The sequence below is a fragment of the Cygnus atratus genome, chromosome 5 (assembly GCF_013377495.2).
Source record: "Cygnus atratus isolate AKBS03 ecotype Queensland, Australia chromosome 5, CAtr_DNAZoo_HiC_assembly, whole genome shotgun sequence".
Taxonomy (NCBI): domain Eukaryota; kingdom Metazoa; phylum Chordata; class Aves; order Anseriformes; family Anatidae; genus Cygnus; species Cygnus atratus.
This window is the reverse complement of record NC_066366.1, coordinates 26,919,010-26,926,748: the sequence shown is the minus strand read 5'-3', so window position 1 is coordinate 26,926,748 and position 7,739 is coordinate 26,919,010. Positions and strand designations below refer to the sequence as shown.

Here is a 7,739-nt window from a genome sequence, read left to right as displayed (position 1 = left end):
CGCCACCACCCCCTCTGTGCTGCCTGTCCCTCCTGAAGAGCCGATAGCCAGGCATTGCAGCACTCCAGTCATGGGAGCGGTCCCACCACGTCTCCGTGATGGCAACCAAGTCGTAGCCTTCCTGCTGCACGATGGCTTCCAGCTCCTCCTGTTTGTTACCCATGCTGCGTGCATTAGTGTAGATGCACTTCAGCTGGGCCATCGCCTTCTTCCCCAGCCTAGCCATTGTTTCCCCCGGCACGGCTCCAACAAGCCTTGATATCTGTGATGTTGCTGTTATTTTCTAGTTTAGGAAATCTTTGAGGTTGGCTTTCTTGCTTTCTCTCTTTTTTTTTTTTTTCCCACTCTAAAAATTGCCTAGTACAGTCTCACCACTATGGAAAGAATACAAAGCTCTATACAAGCAGTGAAGTTAAGGAAATACATTCATGTAGATTTATGTTCTACCTGAACGTTTCTATGTTTATATCCTAATCCTCAACACCAAAACAGCCCTAGATTCTCCTGCACTCTTTACAGCATCCCACGGGCTAGTGCTAACACATGTGCTGAATATTTTGATCTCAGACCTCTGCTGATTGGGTCGTTATTTGCTGCCAAACACAGCAGCTGAGTTCTGCTTGTCGGTCTCATCCCATTCACAAACTTGAGTCTTTCTCTTCTACCCATTTGAATTAATTATGTAAAAATTCAACTGTCTTTAAGATGCCTGCTCCACTTTCAAAGTTGGTTGAAGATGGCCTGAAGGATCAAAAGTTACCGGGGCGAGTGCAGACAGACCGTGAACTGCCTTGAGCACTCAGTTGTTCCTTCTCTAGAAAACCAGACAAAAATAATGTCAGGTTACAGTCCACTCCGTGAAAGTAATTGGTTAGGTGTGGCTACTGATAGCAAACAGCTCATGGGCATCCAACAGCCTGTTATGAGCAGTAACCAAGATTAAACCAATATGTTGGTTTAAATCTCAAAATTATAAATTTAATTCTTAGTAAATAGCATTGAACCTTACGCTTGCTTCCACAGATGCCCAGCAAGTCCCCTGCTAATAGCTCATTAGTCATATCTTGGTCCATGTTTGTTGGAAGCAACATGTTCTAGTGAATGAAATGCTGGAAGGGATCCAAGGGATTAGATTTCCAGCCCTGTCTCCTGTGATCAGTGTTGGTCTGTTTTCCTTCTGCTGACTGCTAAACTGACCATGCTTGTGTCACACATTCAGGGGCCCCACCTTGTATCTTCTTGTATCACACTCACATTGTAAGTTTGCAGGTGATCTTGACCATGAGTTGCAGGGGACTTCAGCAGGTACTGCTAATGAGCCTGAACATTCTGGCAGTCATTCCTGGGCCACAAAGCAATTCAGTCTTCCTGTGCAGAGACTCCCGTTCTCTGCAGCAAAGGGATGTCATTGGCTATATATGAAAAGAAAAAGGACTAAGTCTTACTTAAAAAAATAATATCCCAGGATGATACTAAAATTAATGAAAACAACTATAACCAAAACATTCCAAAATTTGTACATTTTCATTGGAATATAGTGTTGTCTTTCTGTTTTAATAAATAAATAACAAAAAGGCCCTTCCATTGAAACACATATGATAATGCAGCTGAGAATGATAAGATTTCTGCATTTGACTGACAATTTTATTTATTTTTTAACATGGATCAGGTATAAAGGGCTCCACTGGTCCAGTATGTTTGCTTGTTTTGACTACTGTGATAGCTAGAGTCTAAACAGTCACCTCAGGAGAAAATCTGTTTTGAGTCTTCAGGGATGCAAAGAGGTTCAGCAGTTTGTTTTCACACAGGAAATTACTGTTTTAAAGACTGGTATTAAGTATGAAGAACCCTAATTGCAGATTAATTTCTTTTCATTATGAGTTACTTTGTAGATTTTGGGATTGTGTCTGGAAGTAATCCCCAGATTTGATGGAGATTTGGAGACAGAACTGATAAAAAAGTGACACCAAAGATAGGTCTGATAAAAGAGGCTGGTGAAGACAATTTTCCCTGTAGTGCAGCAATACACAGGAATCACAGCAAAGCTTCCTGTGGCATAACCACAAATAATAAAAAACTTCTTTGTATTTTATGTTGGACACACTTATGTCTTAGGACTCAACATAGAGCACCAGATATTGAAAACTCGTATTCAGCTTACTTATAGTACTTGATGGATGCTGTATTTTTATAATAATCAAGAAAAAGAATATCATAGAGTTGGATGAAACTGAGTGCAACAAAATATAACACACTGCTATGCTACAGGCTTCACAGAAATGCTCAAATCTGGCACTGCTTGTGTCATTTTATTAAATGTTTTACAACACCGAGAAATGAAATAATCCCTGTCTTAAGAGCCCTCTGGCCCAAGCGGTTACACAGGTGTGGACAGCATTATTCTGGAGTTCAAAGCTGCTCAATGGCACAAGTTTGCAGCACAGCCCCTTCTGACACATATGCTTATGCTCTTCTGTCTTGGCAGAAAAGAAAGTGTTAAGGACAGAAGAGACAAATCTTCCTGCCAGACTTTCTTAGTTGTGCCTCCTACCGCTTACAGCTTCATTTCTGTTAGCTGAGAAAATACAGAGGTAAAAGATGTCTCTTTGCAAAAACATAACTGGTGACTGGGTATTGCTAAGAACTCAAACTCCTGCCAGTAGTGAACAACTGGGACCACAGAGGAGCAAGTGGACAGGCGATCTTGTTCTGCTCACTGTAATTTTATCATGAGAACAACAAGCCAAACTATCTTACACAAGATCTTCATTTAGTGATTTTAGTCCTTTTTCCTGTTGGCCAGCTTGCTATGAACGGGCTGATTTTTCTGCATTTTTTAACTGTTTGCAGCTGTTGAATGATGACTGTGTCCTGTACTGAAGAGTCTTCAGGTGAGCGTTCACCTACTGACGTGACACCCCTAGTCAATGGGTTGTTTAGGAGCTGTTTACAGCAGTTATTCATTCACCATGAGTTACAGGTTTGGCTGGTAAAACTGTAGGGTAATGTAGTGGAGCTTCAGCATTTACAGCGTTATGTCTTGCCCTGACCCTGTCGACCAAAGAAGTGAAGACAAATATGAAGGAGTGACAGAGTTTTCATTTAAGTTTATACATGTCAGATTATGCCAGTCACAGCTGCCAGACTGTTTTGAAAACATGAAGGGAATGAGAGACTGAAAGTGACATGTCTGTGGTGTTGCATCATTGCATGTCTAGGAAAGGTGAGTTTTGAATTCCAGGAAGCCATTTTATGTTACATTAAAATAGCAGTGTCCACAGATTTGAACAAAAGTGGTTTGTTTGTTTGTTCTTGGTTTTTGTTTTTACTTGATAAAAAGAATGTAAAATATCTGAACTATAGTGAAAAAAAAAATGTGATGAGAATATGTTTCAGGAAGAAATACAAATGGAAGGAAATCTCTGACTTTATTTCTGTACATAGGAAGTGGGATCAAGCCCTTTATCTGAAACGTACAAATCTGCACATAAAACAGATGGTAGCAAGCACAAAGAGTGAACAAGTAGGTGTATTGAGATTGTTGAGAACTAGCATTTCATCAAAGACAAGTTGTTAGACAAATTGTACCAAGAGCAGCAGTGGGAGTTTTTTCTTCTGTGGTGTTCAATGAACTAGCAAGAGAAGGATCAAAAATGCCTATGTCATCCAAGATTCCCGTCTTGGATGGATCATTTTTCACTGGCAAGCAGCTGGTAGAGAAGGGAAGGAGATGAGAAAGCAGTGAACACAGGAATAGGGAAATAAATAAATGGGAAGGTTAAGAAAGGAGAGGAGGGGACTAAAAGAAAGGTGGGAGAGGGGAAAAAGGTGCTTCAAAGGGGAAAAAAAAACTAACAGATGGAGCTCCAGTGGAACTGGTCTGCCAAAGTGCCCATGTTTTCTGAAGTTATTTTCATCAACATGCTGAGTTTGCATCTTCTCTTGTGTGGTCCTGACTGCCTTATGAATTGTGTTTTGGGGACTCAGGCCTTCAACAGAGTTCAGTGGAGCCATGGGGATTTACATTAGCTGAGGACCCCTCCCATGCGTTATGAAACATATAATCACTGGGATTTAATTCTGGGAGGTTATTACAATGTAAAAGCATCCTTCAGAGACCTCTGGGAATAAAATAAGATGTTACCACTGTTTACAGGGACCATGCTAAAGTATTAGCAGAACTCAGAAAACAGAGCAAGGTCAGATCTGTAGGAGATGTTTTCTTGCTTAAGCTTGTGGTATGTTGTTGCAAAATTGTATACAGTCTGGTGAGAAGAACACATTCACTGTAGTGCATGTAGTTACTGCAGAGCAACAAACAGCATAAGTCCAGGTGACAAAGCCCTACTGTGGTTAGTGTTCAACATGCACAGTGCCCTGTGAGCAGGGTTACTGTACCATATATCAACATCTATGATGCATTGAGTCCTTTTGGGAAAACAAAGGAGCATCTGTCCAACAGGTACGGATGCAAACAGATGTAGGAACCCCCTTTCAGGTCTAGCAAAGCTCTGAGTTCTACACTCCTTCTCTGCGAGAGCCCCTTTTCTCCTCTGGCCTAGTGAAAATGGCCCTATCCCATTGGTTTAATGAGACAGTGAATACAGAACAGATGGCAATCAGGGGCCTTGTTTTTCACAACTCTTTATCCTTATGTTTGTTTTTCATTCAGGAGCAGCTTGCACAAACATTGGCCGTGTATTCATTATTTTATACACAAATGATAAGTAAGGACAAATCACAGAATGGAGAAATTTTGCCTGATTTAAGGCTACTTTTTCATACCAAAGGCACTTAAAATGATAGAATTTAATAAATACTGATGGTTCCATGTGAGCTACTGTCTCCAACTAAATTGTTCTGCCTGGCTGCTGCCCAGGTATTGTGCATGTGGTGCATGGCAAAGGGAAGGGCTGAGTGCTGAATGAGCCCCAGCTGGCTGCCATCATTCCTGGGGATGCAGGAGGGAGCTGAGCTGGGCAGGGGCAGCTGTGCTTGGAGGGATGGGTTATTGCCTTCTCTAGCAGCCGGGTGACCGGTGCTCAGGAGAGTCTCCCTATGGGTGAGCTGAAGTGAGACCTTGTTTCTGAGGGAAGGAGGAAGCTTAGCTGAGAGGAAGCGCTTTGTTTTCTTAGTGCTGGTCTCTGGCTTGGTTATTGGTTTGTATGTCTACGTTTGGTTGAGTATGGGCCTACATCACTGTCACATCTCCAATTTTAAGGGCTATCTTGCTTCCTGGAACTCTTCTAAGCTGGGATGTGGGCAGTGGGCTCAAGGCTTACCTGGAGCTTAGCTGTTCATGCTGCAGGTTGACTTGCTTAGCTAATCTACATGGCCTGCAGTTACATTACACGGCTCTCGCTGGCCTGAAAAGCAGCTGTGGTTGCCTGGGTAGATCTCGTTACTCACTGCTGAGTCTGAAGGCTGCTGTGGTACTTTCACTGAACCAGGAGGTGACTGGAGAGGTGTTGGTCATCCCTTGTGGATGTAGAAAAGTCACGTTTGCTCTGCAAGCAAATTTCATACTTTTCTTCTTCTGTCAGAAGCTAGAACTTAAGATACAAAGAATATTTGTGGCTCTTTGTATGACTGATACAGATTTCATTATTAATTACTTTTTGGTGTGTTTTTGTTATGGAGTCTTTATCGTGGGTCTTTTTATCAACTTGATTTCTTGAGAGCTGAGCACCCAGACTGTCAAGAAGTCAAGCTATGTTCCTAAAACTCTCTTGTATAGTTTGCTTTCTTAAATATTCCACCTGCTTCAGTCATATAATGAAGGGCAGAATGGCTGCTGTACAGCAAAGTATTGGTGCCTCTGGAGAGAGGTCCTGGTTCTCATTCTTTCTTTAAATGTTTGTGTAGGTAGCTAATTGTGCTTCTAACTGACTTCAACCCTTTCCATCCCCCTGCACAGATACAATTTAACTGGTCATTTTAGCTGATCTTTGAGCCCATTCCCCTAAATGCTTCTGTTTGTAGGAAGCTTTAAGTGGTGCAGCTGTCTGGTACCACCAATTTCTTTAAATTGACATCATTTGTAAATAAAGTCAAGATAAGAGAGGAAATTAGACTTGGAGAAATAAAACACCAGTTGTTGACTTATGGCAAAAGAAGAGCTAAAAACATATAAAATATTTTAATGAACAAGAAACCACATGTGGGTGGGGAATTGTAGTAAAATGGTAATGCTTAGTACCCAGAACTTGCACAAAGATACTTGAGTCCAGTCCTGAGAAAGAGCAACAAAATGCTCTGCACGGTAGCTGGTGAAGAAGCTGAAATAGCAATTTTGCTGACTGTCATATCTCTGGACTTTGCTCTCATTTTTAAGGCTGTGGTGCCCTGTTAGTTGATGAGCATAAGGAGTCTCATTTTTAAACAAACAAAAAAGGGGCTGCAAGGAATAAGATTTACAGCATAGCTCAGGCTGGAAGAGGTGTTGAAAGTTCTCCAGTCTAACCTGTTGCTCAAAGCAGGCTCTGTTTTGAGGTCAGGTACCTCAGAACTTTACCAATTCTCCTCATATCTCATATCAGCAAGTTGTAAAAATAAAACTGTAATTTAATATTTTTTTTTTTTTAAAGAAAGTTTGGTATTTTGGACACAAGTGGAGTCAAGTGATAGATAATGTTTTGCCAAGGTGCTTGTGAAGACAATGGTTTCACAGCTCTTCTTTTTTTTTTTTAAGACTGCAAATAACTCCATGTTAATATGTAGAAGGAAGACCTAGTGTTTTCAGAAAACTGGAGAAATTGTACAGAAGTGCACATGAGAGAGGCTTCCTTACACTGTTGCATAATCCTGACAAGGTTTGTAATTAGATACCCTGTTTATGCTCATTATTGGGTTATGCTTACCAAAAAATATACGTCTGTGCAAAGAATTTGTAGAGGTTTGAACTGTGACAATTTAGGTCCTCCAAAATTCTCATCATTCAGGTATCAGGTACGTAGTATTTCAGGCAGGAAATAGTTTTTGGGAAGTTGTCTTTTCATTTCATATAAATCCTCGAAATGGTGATTCACTAAATAAAAGTGAGTACACAGTGAGTGCACTGAATGGCATGTAAACAAGGTATTTTTGCAGGCATTTCTGTGAAGCAAAATAGAAGATTATATATTTAAACCCTAGTAAAGCATGCAATAAGAATGTTAAATAGCAAAAAGAGCACTTCAGGGACAAATAGATGATCCATCTAGGCTTGTGATGTGTATGCTAAGTATACTATCATGCATCACAGACGCTGAAGCAGCTCTGTGCTGATTTTTTCCAATCAATGCTTTATCAACATTGTCCTTTTTTGGCTTTGACTGCTGACTCATCTACTACTGCTAGACATCAGATTCTGGCAGCTTTTGTATCTTTGCACAAAGGCTGCAGCAGCTTTGATTCCAGTTCCTTGACTATGGCTTGTCATCTCACACAGTCCCTGCAGGACCCAGCCTGAAGGAACTCCTAGAGGAACAGGCAAAATAAACAGTGCTATTTCATGTAGAAAACATGGTCTATTAATGCAATGCTTTTCCCTCGTGTTTTCTGGAAGGTATATGGCTTCTCTAGATCATATTTTGGAATAGATGTTGTGTGTTCTTTTTCTCAACCTTCTATTTTCTTTTTCCCGTTTAAAAACAGGAGGAAGTACACTCATGTCTTTGTAACAAATATCTTCTTACTGGAGTTGTTGTTACACCTCTCACTGTAGATACAGAAAGAGAAAGGAGCAAGACAAAACAGCA

At 40.8% G+C, this 7,739-nt stretch overlaps 1 long non-coding RNA gene across 1 annotated transcript; it reads right to left on the bottom strand.

Annotated features, from left to right (window-relative positions):
- Nucleotides 1–262: 262 nt before the first annotated feature.
- LOC118244555 (uncharacterized) lies at nucleotides 263–7,017 on the bottom strand. The gene is made up of 3 exons (XR_004777576.2): nucleotides 6,861–7,017; nucleotides 5,283–5,552; nucleotides 263–1,412 (listed from the first exon to the last, which is right to left on the bottom strand). It is a non-coding gene; the product is annotated as an uncharacterized LOC118244555 (long non-coding RNA).
- Between the last annotated feature and the right edge of the window lie 722 nt (nucleotides 7,018–7,739).